The sequence below is a fragment of the Labeo rohita genome, chromosome 13 (genome assembly GCF_022985175.1).
Source record: "Labeo rohita strain BAU-BD-2019 chromosome 13, IGBB_LRoh.1.0, whole genome shotgun sequence".
Classification (NCBI taxonomy): Eukaryota; Metazoa; Chordata; class Actinopteri; order Cypriniformes; family Cyprinidae; genus Labeo; species Labeo rohita.
In genome coordinates, this window is record NC_066881.1 from 18,588,630 (window position 1) to 18,610,869 (window position 22,240).

At 37.0% G+C, this 22,240-nt stretch overlaps 1 long non-coding RNA gene across 1 annotated transcript in view; it reads right to left on the reverse strand.

The window, feature by feature from the left end:
- The window catches only part of LOC127175152 (uncharacterized), a 104,952-nt gene that overhangs the window by 52,019 nt on the left and 30,693 nt on the right, over window positions 1-22,240 (reverse strand). Inside the window, exon 5 of the long non-coding RNA XR_007828953.1 lies at window positions 18,347-18,451. This is a non-coding gene — a long non-coding RNA (uncharacterized LOC127175152). The remainder of the gene's footprint in view (window positions 1-18,346; window positions 18,452-22,240) is intronic.

The following is a 22,240-nucleotide window of genomic DNA, read 5'->3' on the forward strand; positions in this document are numbered from 1 at the left end:
ACATGAAAAACACTGGATATTAACACTCTTCCAGCTCTCTTCCACTTCATACTAAAAGAGAAAAAGACATGAGCTCATAATAATGTAAAAAAGGTGGCTTTCATATTTTTTTTTCTTCTCCTGGTCCGCATTCAGACAGTGTGTATTCCTCTGTGGCCCAGTGTCACATTTGTTACAGCTGAACAGACATACGCCAATATTCCTCTCAAGCGTTCCGGGGTAATGACCCCGCTGCGGTGCGAGGCAGGACCCCGGACGACCAGGAGAGCATACCGGGGACAAACGCATCACTTCCTCTTTGTTAAATCTTAATGTGTGTTGGCCCATTTCCCCACCAACATACCACTGCCAAGTCCCTGCCTCGCTCTCTAATGTATGCAGGCCCTTAGTCTTAGTCCAATAAGTGACACAGGAGAACTGCTGCGCGTGCGTGCGCGTAAATTTCATTTATGCAAGGCGGGTGAAAAGTTAGAAAATTGGTCCGTTCCATCATTGCTGGACAAGAGGCAGCGGTGACACCCCGATCAGGTGTGCATGCATAATCGCAACCAAAAATAATCACTGTTTTGAATAATTCCCCCCCAAATTCCTGCAGCTTCAACTTATTCTGGGGAGGTATCCCATAAATCTTTACAATGAATGTAAATCTGAGATGGAAGGGCTGCAGCGCCAGGCCTCTTAGGAGCTGCTGTTAGATCTCCCCCCCCGCTCTTTCTCTCCCTCTCTCTCCCCGCTCCTTCTTGAGAGTTTATACAGATGATTCAGGGGAGAGTGAGGGAAATAGCAGTTTTTTCACATCTATCTAGGCGGTGATTTCTCTGCTGTTGGTCTGGTGCGCTCTGAGCTATAAATGAACGCTCTGTTTCCCTCTGCTGAAACACAGACATCATCTTTACCTGCCTTTAATGATATTATGATGCACAAACTGCCGTGCATTAGCAGATCGCCTTTTGCTTTTTTTTAATTTAATCCGCGTACACCACGTGACCCGATACGGTTGCCACAACCTTTTCCTAAATAATGACTTTGACTAGGCACTATAAATGGAGCAGCGCCTCCGATTTAAGTTTAGAGCCAGACAATATGCAGACGACGAAGGAACAGACAAACAAAAACACCACGGGTAAGACAATGGGCACTTCTAAAAATGTGGTGCTGTTCTGTTTACTGGTGTAATTGATGGGGAGAGGACAGAGAGAGGGGCGGGGGGTGGTGGGGGGCAGCGCGGTGCCACTGCATGCGTGTTTGTGTGTGTGTGTGTGTTTTCTTGGCGCCGTGATTGAGGGACCCTGCCATGGTGCCATTGTAATGAGCAGCCACCAGAGTGAAAACTTCTCAGTGAGAAAGTTACAGAATTATTTAGAGGGGCTCTGTGAAAATTACAATATGCACAATCTACCTGCTCGTTAAAGGATGAAAAATAATAAAATTCTTTGTGACAGCCTTCCAGCCCTTGCGATGTATAATGATTTTTTTTGCCCGGCGAATTTGGATTTTTTTTTTTAGAATATGGGTACATCTGTTTTGCATGAGATGCATAAAATGACAGGACTCCGACAGCCAGTGCATCTAGTGACAAAGATTACTGTCACCCTCCTCCTAGAGTTAATTCATCATTGGAAATGGTCCGTTCCCTTGCTCTGTCTCTTAGCAACAGCCTATCCCCTGGTGCTGCCTTAACCACGTGTGCATATGTAATATAGTGCTCTTCAGCATACCTTTTACATAAAAATAAGCCCATAATTTCGACTTTACATTTTTATTGTATTAACATAAAATATTGGCCATATTACATTGGAATTCATATCCAACGAATTTGATTCTACCGACTATTATGCAGTGAAAGGCGCAGTGGTTATACTTGTTAATCTGGATGCATGAATAAGGAAATATTTGCTCTGGATATTAGTTTTCCACGGTGGAGACAAAATGGAGAAACTTTGCAATAACACGTTAGGGCAGGAGACTAACCTCTTAACATGCAAATCAGCACGCTCTCGCCTTCTGATGAATGGCTGCCGTGCCACGTTTAAAAAATTGCTCTTCCGCACAAGACTTTCTGCTAAAGGAGAATGATTAGGTCCTAACAAGTGCGAACAACGGTAAAACAAAGCCAACTTTTTAGCCAGGAGGTGGCTAAGCCGTACGGATTGCGAAAGCGTTCCCGACACGCTGGATTAATTGACGGGAAATTACGACAGGCGCATCGCATGCGATAAACATCCCACAGTCTATAACAAAACAGAAACACAGTGATCATTTCATTTGTGGCCGGTAATAATGGTTTGAAATGGCAAACGGCTACGGAGCGTAGAGGTGGGAAAACTCTAGGGATGTGATTTAGTCCTCTCTCTCTCAGTAGGGTGACACTGCAGCGCTACTCCTCATAGCTTTATCTGCCACGAAAAGGTGAAGCCATGAGTGATCTCTCCAATTTAAAAGCACTCAGCCCTCACAATATATTTTTGCATATATTCATGCAACAAAGATTCAATTTAGGAATATTATTCTGCAAACATTGGCTGAATTCTTCGCTGCATTAATAACAGATCACGAAGAGCCAAATGCATTAAACTTGACAACGAGAAAGAGGCAAAAGCGCTCATTTAATTAAAAAGCAAAAAATATGAAATAATGGAGAGAATTACTGACAGGATGCCACCGGAATACGCATCCTGTATTTGGTCTCTAATGACCTAATTTTCTGCTAATGAATTGCTGACAAAATCTCCGAACACATGGGACGTGTTCAGTGGCCACATCGGTTGTATATAATAGATTTGGGCCTCATCAGATTGGTGTTGCTGCAGTGAATGAAATTAAGATGACTAGAATCAATTACTCCAGAACTGAGAGGAAGAAATGTAGAAACATTCGAGAGCATCCGTGCATCACGCTGTCATTACTTGGTCTTACAAGTCAGCGGGGCCTCTGTACTGTCGCCCATGAGCGCCCACACATACATATAACAACCGTGACAGACATCCTCTGACAAAATCATTCTTGTTTTCGTCAGCCTTGGTCCCAAATAAGTCTGCATTGTGCTACCTATGGTCATTTTACTTTTTATTTTGACAGCAAACCTTCAATTTTAACAATAGCGAATTATAACATGCCTCTACAGTGCAACAATTTATCTGCAATTCAGCTCAGCGAGAAGTGGTGTCTTAATTAAGCAGTCGGCCGGAGAAGAATTCGACCAGAGTAATGATCTGTGTGTGTGGATAAGCAGCTTCTATTGACTCTGTAATAGGTAGCTTTCATGGGATGTGTGGTTCGATAGTAATAACATGAAGGGAGGAAGATCTTCTCCACACAGCGCTGTAAGTACAATACACACAGCAGCTCTCCAGCACAAGTTCCATCCATCAATGCACAACATGAATTTGCAGAGTGACAAAATCCATTCTGATGCCTTAAAGGGATGGTTCGACAAAACAGGCAAATTCTGTTGTTATTTATTCACCTTCATGCCATTCCAAACCTGTGTGACTTTATTTCTTCTGTATAATACAAAAGCTGATATCTTGAAGAACATACCGGACGCTGTTTTCTGTACAATGAAAGTGAACAGGAATCTAAGCTGTGAAACTCCAAATTGGCAAGGTTACTTTGGAAATGTAACAGGTACCTGATTTGAAATGTAATAAGTAGTGTAACTATTTCAGTTACTTTATTAAAGTAATGTAACTGATTACATTTACTTTTCTATTCCTTATTTTCTCAGTTTCTCATTATTTATTTTCAAACATTTAAAGCAGGCAGGGTTACGGTAGCACTCAACAATGATTACTCTCAAACTTTCAAAATCCTTCATCAATTGTATTAAGATTATGAAAATGTAATTTTAAAGCACAGCCACCACAAAATCAGACTTTAGCACCTCTTTTTACTTTAAGATCATTCTGAAGTTAAATACTGATTTAAAATCATAACAAGATATATTTAAATAGCTATGATACTGAGATACCTCATAATCGTTAACATTTTCCGAAGTAACAGTAATTTAATTACACTTTTTTTCCTCAGTAACTGTAAGAGATTACAGTTACATTTATTTTGTAATTAAATTAGATTATTTATTTTATTATTAAATTCATAATTATTTTACAGAAATGTCCACTTTTGGTGTGGCAAGATGTCTTAACGTATTTATTTTTCTAACATTTAAACTTAGAAAGCATTACTAGATTACCTTTTGACTTTATGAATACATATAAATGACAGCTTATGGATTTTTTAAAAATCTATTTTTTGTGCAATTATTTAAAGACCACGTGTACCATTTGTTTTGTCACTGGTGTTACCAATAATAAACGTTTTTATGAAATATTTTTCGATTTTTTTTTTTCAGCACATGTTGTCAGACTTACAGGAAAATAATGAAAATGCAAGAAATAAGGATATTATGTTTTATTTATTTAATGTGACAGAAAACACACACACACACACACACGTTTGTTTTTGTGAATTGTGGGGACTTTCCATAGACTTCTATAGTTTTTATACTGACAAAACAATATTGTCTATCCCCTAACCCAACTCTAACCCTAAACCTACCCCTTACAGAAAACATGTTTGCATCGTTACATTTTCAGATAAACATCATTTACTATTTTTAATAATTTTTTTACATTGTGGGGACCGCAGGCCGGTCTGATTTTCACTGTTGTTACCCATAAGAAAGGTAACACTGGTGATGGTAACACCAGTGACAATTTTCATGAAAAATGCATTTTACAAAATAGCTGCTGCAAGGTATCAAACCACATGTTGTCAGTCATGGTATTCTTTCTAAATTAAGTAGTTTAATCCATTTGTATCCTAGTTTTTTTTTACAATTCCCTAACAACAAAGTAGCTCACTTCAACTAAAAGATTCAGATGAATTCATGAGATAAATAAGAAAATTTCTGATAACTGAAAAGAGACAGTGGACTTAACATAGGCCTTTTTTATAGATCTTTAGGAAATAGGAAGAAGGAAGTCAAATGATGTCATCAGTGCGATTTTTATTTCAAAATGATTTTTGTTAAACGGTAACACCAGTGACACAACTCCAGGGGACCACTACTTTTATTATACATTTTATAATATTTATTTAGCATTTAGTTTTTTGTTTTTTTAATGCCATTTACATCATATATTTGATAGCTGTGAATACATGATTGTATATTAAATGGTAATTAATTTAAAAACAAATATTGCCACATTAATGGCTCAAGAAGGTGTAATTGTTCAAATAACATATATTTCATTTTAAAATATAAAGAAATCGTAATCCTAAAGTGTTTTTCAAGTGTAATATTTCTTTAAAGTCTGGGGACAGAAAAATGGACATTTCCATAGAATGACCCAACTTTGATACATGTAACCCATCTTTACCCAAGTTTTAAATTCATAAACAACAGACAATTTTTGAAAGAAAAAAAAAAAGAATATATATATATATATATATATATATATACACATATACATACAGATTTTTATATTATCTCAAATAAATGTTGTTCTTTTCAACTTTTGTATTAATCAAATAATTAAAAATGTATGTATCATGATTTGCAAACAAATATTAAGCAGCAACACTGTTTTTGTTGATAATAATAGTAAAATAGTAGCCAATTCATTCTTTGACATTTCACCTTTTGTGTTCCCTGAAGCAAATAAAGTCTTCCGTGTTTGAAACAACGGAGTAAATAATGACGGAATTTTAAAAAACTAGCAAGGATAATGGTAATTCATAAACGTTAGAATAAATGTCAAGTCGTGTGGCTTTTTTTTTTTTTTTTTTTTGAGTAAAATACAGCAAATTAGTGCATCACTCAGAGCATCAAAATCATTTATGTACAGAGTGATTTTTAAAGTGCTTTCATCTGTTGTATAACCAGGGTTACTTTCAGTGGGGCGGGTCACAGTGAGCAGATCGTTTTGGGGCGAGGACCCCTCATTAGCAAGGTGACAGCAAAAATAAACAGTGTACCAAACTATGCCTGTGTTCAGTTCCATTTGCATAGTTCAAGCCAATCTGCACCATTACCCAACATAAGAGCACAATGCTTTAAAAAGCCAGTCCTCCACCTGCAGTGCCCTGGCAAGTCAACAGCCATGCATCAATCAGGCAATGAGCTAATTTAGCAGGTCTCTCTCGGCTTCCACAGAGTGTGACGTGCAGGTGGGCTAAAGCACTGTTTTAGGCCACCACTTCATTTAGAGTGACACACACAACAAAGCCAGAAACAAACACGGAAATGGATCGCAGCTTCTCCCTAAGGACGAAGGGAGGAATGAACTTTAAAACTCTGAGTTGCGGTTTAAGTTAGATCATACATTCGGTACGTGTAGGTGACAGAGCTTTGGGACGTTACGAGCCTAATCTGCAGGTAATAGCATGTAAAGTCGAGCCCTTTCATCGGCCACATGCGAAAAAGAGTGTTTTAACTCTGAGAGGGGAGCCGAGGGTTGAAGTTGTGGTATTAGCGGGCATAGTTAACATCAGCAGCGTGAGACAGGCAGGGGAAGTTGGCGTTGTGCTAGCGTTTCTCGTGTCATTAGTCTGAGATGGCTCTAATGGCTGTCCCGCTGGAGAGCCTCTTCAGAGCCAGGCGCTGGCAGAGCGGCGCTCTTTTCGCACGCCTCACGCCCCGACGCGCTGAGAAGCGGAGAGCGGCATGCTGCGTGTTGTATGTAAATTCTGCCTCATTTATAGCATTATCTGAAGGAGGGATATTGTCACTCTGCTGTAATGTGCGTGTTCGTACCTCTGCTGCATGAGGAACGAGAGAGCGGGAGAGAGGCGGTCCGGGCATGCATAAGAGAGATATCCACTAACTCACAATAGCCATTCTGCATATGAAAACAGCGGAGAGGAAGGGAGGAATGAAAGAGAAAAATAGAGTGGCTGATGAAGAGAGAAAGGTGGAGGGAGGAGAAAAAGAAAAAAGAGAGAGCGAGAAAAGGAAAACAAGAATCAGCCAGACATATGCGCCGCTTTTCTGAGCAGAATAAAGAGACGTCTCTATTGAAAAATAGCCAGGTGGGTAAATTTGACTAGCTCAGCCATTTGAAACACCCTGAAGAGACGAGAGAAGACAAGGCTGAAAAAGTGTGACGGCGGAAGGGAAAGACAGCGTCGGTATGAGCAGGTGGACCGTGATGTATGTGGCGCGCAGAGTTTGGAAGTAGAACATTATTGAAATTTCAACATATCTACCAGATAGAAGTTGGTATGAATTCTCAATCCCATTATGAAAGGGCTCATGATATAGTTTAAAGGTGCAACAAACACTCAAATCATCTCTCTCTTTAATGTTTAAGACATTTAAGTCCAATGAAGCCCTTCTATGTAGATCTGTCTGACCCAGATTTCCAAATAAACACATGTGGAACTTCAACTTTTCTGTCTGCAGAGTTAAACATGGGCAAGCAAGGCCAGCCTTTATTAAATAAATAAATAAATAAATAAATAAACAAACATGGCCTCTGCATAAAAACAGAACAGTGGCCCACAAAAGACACATATGTAATTCACACTTAAGGAAATGCATTACATAAACAACAAATAATCAAAACAAGTGGCATTTATACATGGTGCAAGGGCTTTTTAAAAAGTCTCTTTTTTGCACTTACTTCTTAACCATCTGGTCTTAAAATTATTTTAGAGTAACCACAGGTGCAGTTCATCACATTAACTATGAATGAACATGTCCATGTTTTTTGAACCAGAAAGTATCTTCCTTTCTTTTTCTTTTTTCTTTTTTTTGCAAAATTTCTGTTATTGTGAAATGCAAGCCACTTAATATTTTGTTCAGCCTTAAATAATTGTCCAAATACTTTTAGGGACACGGTATTACAAAATAGTGAATATAAAATAATAAATTAAATTAAATTAAATTAAATTAAATTCTCAAAGAAAGAAAGAAAGAAAGTAAGAAAACCACATTTTTGGTATCACTTTACAATAAGGTTCATTAGTTAACATTAGTTAACTAATGTAGTTAGTTACAGCATCTATTAATCTTAGTGGTTACAATTTATTTGAAGGTGTTCTTGTTACAGTGTAATTATACATCAAAGTACTGAGTAATGTTAATTAACTATGTGTACTTACTATATGGTTAGGGTTAGGATTAGGGTTTGGTTTAGGGTTACTTGCATGTAGTTATGCATAATTAGTTGTTTTTATAATAGTAAGTACATGTAACGTGTAACAAGGACACCTTACAATAAAGTTTTACCATCTTAGTTAATGCTCATTTTAGCATTTACTAATGCATTATTAAAATCACGTTGTGTTTGTTAACATTAGTTAATACACTGTAAACTACCATGAACAAACAATGAACAAGTGTATTTTTATTAACTAACATTAACAAAGATGAATAAATAGTGTAATAAATGTATTGTTCATTGTCCGTTCATGTTAGTCAATACATTAACTAATGTTAACAAATAACATTCTTTTTATACACTTTATTACATTTTAAGGTCCATGCACATTTGAACGGGAAACTTAATTCAGTCATCTTAATTCAGGCATAATACAGCAAAACTAAACTGGAGATGTATGATAAATTTTAATTTTAAAAATAATAGATTTATAAAAGATATGTGACCCTGGACCACAAAACCAGGTGGGACAATTTTTTAAAATTGAGATTTATACATCATCTAAATAAATAAGCTTTCCATTGATGTATGGTTTGGTAGGATAGCACATTATTTGGCCAAGATACAACTATTTGAAAATCTGGAATTTGAGGGTGCAAAAAATCAAAATATTGAGAAAATTAGCCTGTAAAGTTGTTCAAATGAAGTTCTTAGCAATGCATATGACTAATCAAAAAATAAGTTTTTATATATTTACGGTTGGACATTTACAAAATGTCTTCATGGAACATGATCTTTACTTAATTTCCAAATGATTTTTGGCATAAAAGAAAAAGTGATAATTTTGACCCGTACAATGTATTTTTGGATATTGCTACAAATACACCCTTGCTACTTAAGACTGGTTTTGTGGTCCAAGGTCACATATTATGCTTAGATGTTGTTATCATGCCGCTCACTGTCAGTGTAGATTGGATGAGAAGTGTTCTCATATCACAACTTATGATCTGCTCATTTATTACGAACCATCTTGTAGGCCCCCCCGGGCACATCAGCTATAGGACGGGCCGGCAGTGTGTACAAAGAATCCATGTCATTTCATCTGCCGCTTCTGCATCCAATGTAAATATGTAAACCACAGCACCACAGGCGGTCCAAAATCGCTTTGTCATGATGAAATAAGTAAGTCGCAGAAGCAGACTGTGTTTGACAGTGCCAGCCTCTCTCTCTCTCTCTCTTTCTCCCTCTCTCAGCCACCGTCTCTCACCCGGGCATAATAAGCTTCAATTACCCGTGGCTCTCTCTTTCATTAAAGACAGCCGCTGCACTTTGCTAGCCCACAATAAACACTAACAGAGAGAAATATTAGAGTCCCGTTTATTTATGAACCCGTTAATAATGAGTCGCTTGATGAAAACGGCTTTCTCAGCAGTGCGCTAGCTGAACAAACAGTGTGCATCGGGGAGAGATAGCTAGTTAGCCTCCGTGACTTAAACAAAAGCTAAGGCGCGACAACAAGTGCTGGCAATTAGCCGAACCTCCTCCAGAGGTAACCCTACGTGCCTTTGTCTTTTCCGATCACACAAGACTGCTGCTGTAGAATTAAAGTAAGAATGTCATCAGTTTCCCTAAACTTCAACCTCATGCTCTGCCTTCACATGCTGGTGATTGATTGTTTTTGTCAGTTTTTGAACGATGGTGCCTGTTTGCATGTGAGGGTGAGGGCTCACGCGGGGCACGACCCGCATCCCACTCGCTGTCTAAGGCCCTAATGACTGGCTCAGCAATGTCCTGCCCTTCTAATTAAAAAGGTTTTGGAAGGACGGAGCATAGTTAGAAAAGGAGGTGCTGTGATGTATCCTTAATTTCTCAACAGAGTATTTTTTTTCTCATCCATTGGTTTGTGTGCATAAATGTACAGTACGTGTATCTGCAACTTTAACTAGTATCTTTTAAACTCGTTGAAAACACACTTTAAAAATGTGCTTAATTGAAAGTGATATTTAATACATTTACTATTCCACAAACCATCATGATGAAATATCATTTCCACCAGTAAAATTCCAGAAAAAATATCACAGTTTAAAATATAAATATAAAGCAGCACATCATTGAGAATAATAAGAAATGTTTAATAAGCACTAAATCAGCGAATTAGAATGATTTCTGAAGGTCACGTAACACTCAAGATATGGCTGCTGAAAATTCAGTTTAGCTATCACAGGAATAAATTGCATTTTAAAATATATTTAAAACAAAGATGTTATTTTAAATTGTAATAAAATGTCACAATATTAGTGTTTAATGTATTTTATGATTTAAAAAAGAGAGCATTAGAGAATAAGATTAAAAACATAAAAATAAAAAAAAAAACGTACCGACCCCACAACAACAAATATTAAAATGGTTTCTGATATTTCACTCTTTGTTTAGTGAAAGTCTGGGACAAAGGAAAAACAAATAAATCCATATACAAAAAATATTCAAAAAAAGATATGATAAAAAGTTTATTGTGACCATACAAAAAAAAAAAAAAAAAAAAGTTTTTAGGGACACAGTATTACACAATAGTGAAAATAAAATAAAATAAAATAAAATAAAATAAAATAAAATAAAATAAAATAAAATAAAATAAAATAAAAATGTTTATATTCTTCATCTGTTCTTTTGCCCCAAATGATTTTTGAAAAAAGAAAAAGAGAGAAAAAAAGGACATTAAATTTTATATAGTATATTACATTTTAAGGTCCATGTACATTTGACTGGAAAAAAAATAGTTCCAGCCTTTACATGAGTGGTGTTGCACAAAACAACAAAGCTAAACTGGAGATATTTGATAAATAATAATAACTTCTGAACACAACAAATATTATGGTTTCTGATAAATTCAGTCTTCGTTTAGTGAAAGTCTGGGACAAAGGAAAACAAATATATCTATATACAAAATACATCTGAAAAGTAGGGAAACATGATGAAGGGAGGTCAAAAGTTTAATGTGACCTTCATAAAAAAAAAAAAAAAAAAAAAAAAAAAACTGTTCAAGTGTCCGAACTTATAAAATAACATAAATCTTAAGAATTAAGAAATCTTAATTCTTAATCTATTTCCCCCCAAATGATTATTTAGGGAGAAAAAAGGGGACATTACATGGAAAAGTGTATTCAGTCACCTTTACACAAACTAGCTTGTTCGATAAATAATAATAACTTTTGAACACAACACATATTATTATGGTTTCTAATAAATTCACTCTTTGTTTAGTGAAAGTCTGGGACAAAGGAAAATATACAGTATATCTATATACAAAAGATATTTGAAAAGTAGGTGACCTTGTGACCTTCATACAAAAAAATGTAATCTATTGATGAAGTGCTTGTAATTGCAGAAATACCCACATGTGAACATTCACCCTGCACCATTTCACTTCGTTCTTTATATACAGCAACACCAAAAGATGCAGTGAGCATCTCTCTCTCTCCACCAAAGTCCCATCATCACCAGCTTTCTCCATTACCTCTGTCAATCAGACACCCTGTTTCTCGACTTCAGTTCTGTCCCGCAATATCACACGGATGTGTGAAGAGGACCTGTGAGTACACATGTATATTAACAGCATTTCCATTCGGCGCTGGTCAATCAGGCCCCGCCGCGCTCTCTCGGATACAGCGGCGGCGCCTCTCCTCCCCTCAAGTACCCCGAGCTCACGCTCCACAACGCTCCCGCGCAGATTGCGGGCCGGGCTTGTCTGACTAGATAAAAGATCGTGCAGGATTGAAGCTGGGGGGACGATAGCCCCTGTGACACGTGCGGCGCTCTCTCCTCTCGCTCATTCCCTTCCCGAAATGCTCTGTGCCTTCACTCATTTACATAACAGACTTCTGACACCTTTACTTTATTCATCAATCACAGCGCTTCTCTCCCAGTCTACCTTTTGTCTGAGCATGTCTCTGCTCCATCAGGACCTGCACAAAAGATTAATTTCACAGTTTTTTTGCCCTCCCTGCTTCCCCCTCTCCATAATCCTCTGCTTTTTTAAAACCCTCCCTTCTCATTCTTTCATTTCAAAGATACAAAGCTCATGAAATGACAGTAGCTAGATAATGAAAACAACAATGCAAGCAATTTTTACTCCTGCAGGTCGCATCGCTGGATTTTCGCTCCCCTTCCCGTCCCTGTTTCTCCTCCTTCTTCTCTCCCATTTCCGCAGAGGCGCTGCCATCTGTCTAAGGTTCACGCTGCCGTCCCGCTCTTTAATCTGCATACTGGCAGCACTGGGCCCGCCACCTCACTGAATTCATCTATGCCCCTCTCCGCCACCCCAACACTAATCTTTTACTTCTCTACATACTTCTGAATTATTTATCGAGCTTGGAATTTCCTCTCTAGCCACTTTCTCACGTACTTTTAAAGAGGAACAATCCAAACAACATCAAAAACTGCCAAATCATTTCTGTTCCATGTGCACATGCAAGTTATGATGCCATCATGCACCTGGTCCAAAAAATCAACAAACACTTCTAGCACCTAAAATTAATTTTAACCTAATGCTAAATGTTCTGATATAGTGCTTATTATGCAAATAAATAAATTGATATATTTAAATTAAATAAATGTAAAGTACATTTAAATTAATACATTTAAATCAAGTGGACTGTATAAACTGTAACATTCCAGTATAAAAAACATTCCAGTAATTCATTTTATTTACAACATATGCTTGTGTACATTTTCTGTTGATCATGGCATCATATAATCAGCGTATGATTAGAATCTAGTCACACATAACGGATATACGTCATTTAATTACACAATAAATGTAACTGTAATCTGTTACAGTTACTGAGAAAATATCTATTAACACATTTATGAAAATGTTAACGATTACAAAGGTTACATCTGAATGTTTTCATTTTCTATCTGGGTTTGTGTATATGCTTTATTTTTTTTAATTAACTGTTTTGTCAAAGTATTGTTAGTTCGCTGTAAAAAAAAAAAAAAAAAAAAAAAAAAAAAAAAAGACGTAAAATTTACAGTAAAAAACTGGCAGCTGTGGTTGCAAGAATTTTACCGTAAAAATACAGTGGCAACATTTTACAGATTTAACTTAAATTTAAATTAATTTAGATTTAAATTTAATTTAAATACCATCATTTCTACCGTATGTTAACTAATATAATGTTAATATACCTACCTATGGAAGCACTGAAATCTGTTTTGCAACATAGTTATTCAAAAAGAAAAAAAAAAAAACTAAGATCAAATGTGAAATGTAACACAGGGAATTCTGGGAAGGTCAATTTACGATTACTCACTGTAAATTATACATTCTTTTTCACTTCCAAAAATGGTGTACTTCCACAAAAACAGTTTTTCACCGTATATAGTAGAAGAATTTACCATTAACCAACTGATAGGTTTTTACAGTCTTTTACCATTAAAATCACGGCCACCTATTACAGTGCAGTATTTCTTGTCATAGCTATGCAAAGATTTGATTTCAAAAACAGTATCATAGCTATTAAACTATTTCTTGTTATGATTTTAAATCAGTATTTAACCTCAGAATGATCTCAAAGTAAAAGCAAGTGCTAAAGTCTGATTTTGTGGTGGCTGTGCTTTAAAATTAAATTTTTATAATCTTAATTCAAGTGATGAAGGATTTTAACAGTCTGATATAATCAGTGTTGAGCACTACTGTAAGGTGAACCCTGAATGGTTTAAATGTTTGAAAATGATTCACAGTTTAGAAAATAAAAAAAGTAATCAAGGTAATCAAATGTAATCAGTTACATTTCTTTAATAAAGTAATTGAAACAGTTACACTACTTATTACATTTCAAATAGGGTAACTTTAAATCTGCAACCTACTACATTTCCAAAGGAACCTTCCCACACTGCATATAATTCAGCCGATATTCCGCATATCCAGGCCTTCCGAGTGCACTTTCGGCATTTTAAAAAGCCGACTCAGGCGGTTGGATCGCAGTGGTGGAGCAATGTTGTACAGTCACAGCATAGGATGCTAAACTGTGGTAGTTCACTACATCCTCCACAATCTAGTACTCAAAGCCAGCTTGCAAGTATGCAAATAGGCACTTTTTTGTGGACACATCTGCAGCGTTACCTGATTTACGAAAGGGCATTAGAACAGCGTGTCAGAATAAATGATGGCATCAGCAACCGCCTAATTGATTCTTAGCAAATTTCTTTGATTGCAAGTGGCACAAATTAAAATCAAATTAATTGTGCAATCATGACAGAAATGCCGGACGTCCTCATATTTTAGATCTCCGCCAGTGTCATCCGACTGCAAGCTTTGCTTAATGCAAGGGAGTGTTAAAGTATAGAGGGGGAAAAAAAGCAGCGAGTTCATTTAATAATAGAGAGGCGCTATTTTAAATGGTACACATCTGCTTGTGAGTGCTGTTGCTCGCAGTAATGGGTCACTGGATGCCTTTGGGCAGGGCATGGACATTAGCTCCACAGGACAGCAGGGGCAAACAGCCTCATCCAACACCTGAACTTATTTAACAGGATAATTACCTCCGTGTGACTCTTCTGCTCTAGATAACTAACAGTGTTAAAGGTAACGCTACACAACGACCTCGCGCCACTCGGCAAAAACACAATTAACTTGACGCAAACATAACGAGCAAACAAAAGAGAAAAAAGGCACTGCGTTGTTTTCTGCACAAGAAGATGGTGCAGACAGGTACGGTGCAGCAAACACACTGACGTGTAGTTCAAAGGACGTTTGCGGAGAGTTTTTGTGGGCCCTGACCATCTCTCCTCTTTTTCTCTGTCCCCCTCCCGTCGCTTTATCTCGCTCTTTACACCTCTCGGCTTTCTCTCTCTTTCTGGGTGGAAAATGAGCGCTCTCCACCCACCGCAGGTGGCGCAGGGAGGGAAGAGAGGAAGCGAGCGTCTTGATTTATCGGAGGCTGTCAGCCCCTCTGAGGATTGGAGGCTACGGGAGGGTGGCGTCTCCTCCTTGGCCCCTTGGCTGGCTCTGAGGCAGACCCCATCTCTCATTAGGAGAGAGCTGCAGTTCTACTTGAAAGTGACATTCACACTCCCCTCTCCTCTCACAAATGCAAAGAGATGACAGCCCCTCGCCACTTAAAAGCCCGGGTCCCTCTTTTCAGGCCCAGGAAAACATCAATTTATTACATTAGGTTTGGCAGATATCCATATGATACCTATACGACACAAATAACCCACCCCCTTTCCATTACAAACACTCACTCACTCACTCACACACACTCACTCACTCACTCCTCACACTCTTCCTGTCGTTTCCTTCATCACCTCGTTCGGCAGCCCACCCTCTCATTCGCCGACACCTCCTCACGGCTGTCAGCCTCGCTCCAACCAAACATTTTGTTTGCTTGTCGGGATTTTAATTCACAATTAGCTCATAGGAGCATGTAAGGCAGCGGGGACAAAAGCATTTTTCAGGGGGGTGTGTCTACAACAGGCACGTCCTTCGGACCCATGTATTTAATTATCTACTGAACGTTAGAATGTAAATAATGAAAACATGTACACAAAAAGCAAAGGCGTTCTTTGTTTTGAAGTGTGAGGTAAATTTTGCCATTGTGTTTTGCTAAAGCGTTCATTCAAGCTGAGGAATGTTAGTGTAAAATACTTGTAAATGCAGTCAAAGTTATAACTTTAAAATGTGGTGAAGCTTATTTTATATTAATTTAAATGGGGGTGGAGTCTCACAATGGCATACCTGAATGCATCTCCTATCCTAATGCTCTTGCATCAAAGGATACAATATGCATGGCAATAAATCTTATTAACACAACTGAAATAAATAAATACATAAATAGTAGTAGTAGTAGTAGTAGTAAAAATGTTGTTACTTACTAAAATAAATTTTCTATTTAAAATATTTGTATTATATATATATATATATGGAGCATTCACTCAGTCTCATTATCTCATTTTTGACCAAGATGGCTTTTAGCTGGTGTTGCATCTGAACTCTTCATATATTTATATTTGCATCAAATTCATTACAATTATGTTAAGGCAATCTAAGCATCAACTTAAAAGATACAAGTCTGGTGAAGCTTACTTCATTTTTTTTTTTTTTTTTTTTTTTAAATGAGAAAATCAGGTCACAGTGATACCTGAATGCAAAAATCCCAGTCCTATTCATGCCAATAAGTCTTAGAAAAACAAATAAAAACAACTAAAATATATATATATATATATATATATATAAAAACATCAATCAATCACTAATAATAATAATAATAATAATTATTATTATTATTAGTGTTATTGTTGTTATTATTATTATTTTAGCTTTCTACATTTATTTTATTATGCATTCATATTTTATTTAAAATATTTTTACCAAAGCTTACAATTAACCCAATTTATCACAATAAAACAGCGCACACAATGTTTGACCAATCTCTACATAGAAAGTAGTATATGAAAATTAACAGGCACATGATTATGAGACATATACCTAAGAAATCTCCATATCAAACATACAAGCTGTCATTCACTTTTCTGAGCATGAAGGGACTTTAAAAAAAAAAACTATAATGGGTCCAGAACGCAAAGCCACACGTTCGCTGGCTCGACTGTTCATGGTGTTGACTAATTAGCCAGTAATAATTATCCTGGAAATCAGTCTCCATTATTGAATACAATAGGAACGTAATATTCACTCGAAATACAGAGATTGAAGAGGAGTGATGGGGGAGGGAAGCCATTCGCTTGTATACTCAGACCAAAGCTGTCAAACACAGAGCAAAGACAAAGTGAAGAGACAGAAGCACGAGGGGGGGAGACGTAGGAACAGCAATGATAGACACGGGAAAATGAAAGACAGAAATCAATCAATTAAGCTCAATTTGGAGAAGATGAGCCGGTGTCACGCAGAGGAGAACTTTTGCATGACAAGGAGAAAAGTGATGAAGGTATGCATCAGAAAGAAAAGAAGTAGCTAACTCGCTCTCCTTCTGTGCCGCTCTCTCCCTCTCTTTAAAGATCACCGGCGTGTCAGGAGGGGGGTGGGTTGCGATATGCAAAACACGGCCTCCATAACCAAAGTAGCCTGCAAAATGAGGTGTCAGCACGCGAAGCTCATTGATGTATGAATGCGGAAAATGAAAAGCGGCAGCAGACAGACGAGGCTAAAGGTGAGACAGGCGCAATGTGAGCAGCTGTACATCTACGTCAAGGTGTTGGCGTAGCGGCCCTCTCTCTCACTCTCTCCCCTCCTCATCCCACTCACTCTCTCTTCTTTATTTATTTATTTCCCTCTATCTATCTCTTTTCTCCATTGGAAGGGCCACAGCCTAACAAGGAACACCGGCCACAGGACATTGAAGGAATGCTACTCAGGGAAACAATCCTGTTCCCTGTGGAATACTAACTAAACTTGAATGAACCGGATAGTCTCTCTCTCTCTTTCATTCCTGCAGACCTCATCTGCCGTGTCAAAATACATCACTTGCTGTTGTGTGCGCAAATTCAAATTTCTGTCTATATGTTGGGAATGATATTACAAGGCTATTGTTTTTACCTCTTATCATTTTTGCCTGGATTGCAGAAACAAAAGAGAAGAAAAGCACCATGTTCTAGCAGCCACAAGACAATGTTTACGTGAATACTGACAATGCAAGTAAAACTACTTATAGAACACCCTTTAAAACGTACTTCACAGACCACATACGTGCTGTACACAGAATTAAGAGTAACTTACGAGAGTACACATAAGAAAATTAAAAAGAAAACACAAAATTAAGTAAGGAGATAGGATAATTAAATAGCCTAAGTAAAAGTCAGTAAGTAGATGTGCTTTGGGACACTTTTTAAAAGAACAAACTGAATTAACTGCTCATAGGTTGTCTGAGAGTACGGCTACAGGATGGCTCGCCAGTTTTTTTAGCTGTGTTCTTGTACAACAAGTTTAGAAAGAACATATTGGCAAGGTTCACTAAAGATACCAAAATAAATTCTGTAAGACACAGAAAGTCAGTGAAGGGATTTCAGAACTGGAATAATATGATTAAACCAATTATTTATTAAAACAAACTAGTTATTAAAAGACTACAGTTAATAAAACTGGCCAAACAAACCTGGTTCTGGTATAAACAAGCAGTAAATTCAATAAAGACTAAAGTCAGATGGATGGATGGATGTTTTAAATGCAATACGATGCAACACAATGCAATAAATAATTAAACTAAACGCAACATTTACCTTACCTTTTTATATCGACATCTTTGGCAGTACGTCCGATTAAACTCCATGGTATTTCAGCACAAATTCAGATCAAACGGCACATCCTCATCTTCAAACCACGAACACAACTATCCAAGGCAAAAGAAAATATGACTCAGACTATGGTAAATATCACATGCTAAATCGCAGTTCTACTTTTGTTTATCCATTTGAAGAGTCACATTTTACCATTGGGTCTTTCAGGTTAATAATTCTGCATGCTTTTGCACGTTTTTAAAAATAAATACCATTTTGTTGATTTCAGGGATATTTATGTTTACTTCTTCACACATCATACTTGATGCCCATTGTAAAATCTGGGTCCTGAAGCAAAATCAGTTGAGAAACACTATCAGACACTGCCAAGAACTGCTTCTTATTGATGGTCAAGCCTGGCAGTCTGTGAAACAGCACATGATGCTGCTTTCATTGAATTGGAAGGATACCTGCTGACAGCGGACTTAAAGGAGCTCCTGGCTGAGCTATCACTGCCTCAGTGTGTGTGTGTATGTGTGTGTGATTGATAAAACAGATCAGAGGAAGCTTGTCTTACACAGTTTGTGATGTTTGTAATGCTTGTTTCATTCCAGCCTTATCACATGGGATTTCAGAGATCTAGTCCATCAGTCCGACAACAGCATGACCGTCACATAAAAACACTGTGCAGTTTAGATGACCCAGAACCTTCATGCAACATTTTACCATGTAGAATTTACAATCTGTAAATGTATTCAGAAACGCAAATGCGCAGTCGAACATGCAGAATTCAGATCAGTGAACTTTAACTTCCGTTTTTGTACGTTTTGCAATCATTACAGCTCATTGATAACATAAACTATGCATAAATACATGCCATCGGTAACATTAAATCAAAAAGGCCAGAGTCAACGTCCTCTTCAGGCCTTCAGAAATTGTTGTGAGCATTGGGTAATTTGCTCTTTTGTCAAGGCGGCTGATGCGGGAGCAATTTGCATGCCTCCTCCGTGAAGAGCTTTGAAATAAAGGATGGTCGCTGTAATGCACTAAGTGTTTGTGCCACAGCTGATTGATAAAGTGAAGCCCTCTGTTGTGCAACACTCATCACTGGCCAGAGGGCTGCAAACAGAGAGAGAAAGAAGGGAGGAAAGGAAGGAAAGAAAGAGAAATGACACCATATGCAAATTAAAATTGAGAGAGAGAGAAGACGACAGAACAAAATGAGTTACACACCCTCTGCTCGGGAGGCTTGCAAAGGGGCGGCGGGGAGAGAATGGAGCTGAAATGAGTTGTTTAGGTATGCTCCTGGGTGCAGGACTTGTAAAGCAGATGTCACTCTAATAATGCGCGCTGGCGAACACGCTGGGCCTAAACCCAGCAGGATGAAGCTTCAAGCCCCAGCAATGGCAGCTAATGCCATTTTATGAGGTGCCATCTTATAAAGACAATGCCCACCTCATGCCATGCGCTTAAGCTAGTCAGCTGCAGGCACCAGCAAGCATTTGCTGCAGGGATTTTTATTTATTATTTCATAAGCCTCAATTTTGAAATCTGATTCCCACCTCCCATTTTACTAAAGCCGTCGTTTTCCATTTTTTCCTGGACAAGTGCTTCTTCATGTCCTCTTGCCGAGCCGTGGGCTCAAACCAGAACAGACCTTACTGAACTTCCTATCCTACTCCCTACAAGTCCAAAAGTTTTATTCGCATTCAAATAAGCTGTTCAAAAGTTGCAAATGTATCACATCCAATTAAAATTTCTCATACAAAAGTAAACTGAAATACCCCTAAAAAGCATAAAATGTATTAATTTGTATTACTATTAAATGTATGATTGTAATAGGAAAAACCTATAGAATTTTTATGCTTTCATGCAATCCATAATACAATTATATCATTCAGTTTCACCATATTACACGTGTTGCTTGCAACCTAACCATGCAGACATGTCAGTTTTGACATATGTCAACTTCTACCTTGTGGTAGACAGGGTTGTGCAAAATTTAGAATTGAAGAACTTCTAGAAGTTAATGAGATCCATCCATCCATGGTTTTGTCAAGTCAAATTTGCCTTGATTTTTTTAAAGTTAAAAACAGTTCAGATTCATATATATCCTGAAAATGTGTCAGTAATGCAAGCAAAAAGAAGCTCATAGATTTTAGCTTGATACAAGCTAAACGCGTGATTGCTTTAGTATGGAAAAACATCCAAAGACCTGTTCTTTCACAGTGGACTAAAGAAATGTCTGACAACCTTGCTCTTGAAAAATTAACATATGCAATCAAAGGTAAAGCAGAGGTTTTTAAAAAGGTGTGGTCCCCTTTTAAGCAATTTGTAAACAGATAAAGTGGAATGGTATGTAATGCTGACTGTAATTTGAATTTCTTTTTTTTTATATACGTTGGTCAATGTTATTCCTTTTTTTTTCTATTTAATTTCTTGTATTTGTATATATTATTTTAGAATTAATTATTATTTAAATGTTATTTTCTTTTGATAAATGTAGGGGTGGGAAAGTCTACTCTGATATATAACCTGATATTCTGTAATGTTCATGTGGGCTTTGTAACAAAATTAATAAAAAACAAAGTTGAAAAAAAAAAACAGTTCAAATTAATTTTCAATTCAGTTCTGATTGGTGCACAGTGATGTAGATTAATTAAAAACACATGAACACACACATACTGGTTTCCATTTTTTTTGTGGGGAAATTACATAGACGTAATGGTTTTTATACTGTACAATAGCGGTGGGCAATATGGCAAAAATATCACATCACATTTTTTTGTCAGTAAAATCTAGATTCGCGATTTCATCACAATTGCTTGTCAGGTTAGTTTTATTTTTTTGCAAGTTGTCTGAGCAGTATAGCCAAAATAATTTTAGTCACACTTTATTTTAAGGTCCAGTTCTTGCTGTTAACAAACTATTATCTATGGCTTTTGCCTCAATAAACTCCTAATTTGCTTGTTATTAATAGATAGTAAGGTAGCTGGTAAGTTCAGGTATGGGGTAGGATTAGGGATGTAGAATATGGTCATGCAGAATAGGTGCTTTATAAGTACTAATAAACAGCCAATATGTTAATAATAGGTATGCTAATAAGTAACTAGTTCATAGTAAGAATTGTTCCCTGTACTAAAGTGTTACCCTACTTTCCCTATTTTAAAAACCAGGCCTTATAATTTTATTAACATTAAAGGGATAATTCACCCAAAAATGAAAATTGTCATCATTTACTCACTCTCAGGTTGTTTTAAACCTGAATAATCTTCTTTCATAAATGTTATTTTGAAGAATGTTGGTAACCAAACAGTTGCTGGTCCCCGGTGACTTCCACAGTATTTTTTTTTACCTACTATCAAAGTAAATGGGGACCAGCAATTGTTTGGTTACTCACATTCTTCAAAATATCTTCTTTTGTGTTCAGCAGAAGAAAGAAATTAATACAGGTTTGGGACAACATGAGAGTGAGTAAATAATGACAGAGTTTTAATTTTTTGGTATACTACCCCTTTAATGAGAAGCGGCAACATTAGTACACAAAAAAAAAAAATATATATATTGGGTTAAAAACAACCCAACTTGGGTGATTTGGCAACCCAGTGCTGGGTAAATATTGGACAGAACACATGGTGGGTTATTTTGACCCAGTGGTTGGGTTAAATGTTTTTACCAAACATGCTGCGTTCTTAAACTATTGTTTAAAAATTATTAAATTGCTGGCTCAAAATGGACTGGAACTTATAAAACTATAAAATTACACAGAATCACTAGAGGCAACAGCAATAATCAAAAGATGAACATTTATTATTAAGCAAGAACACATGGATAAAATACAAGACAAATTAAATTTATTTGGGTGAATACAGCATAGTTTACAATATTACATTTAAATTTGT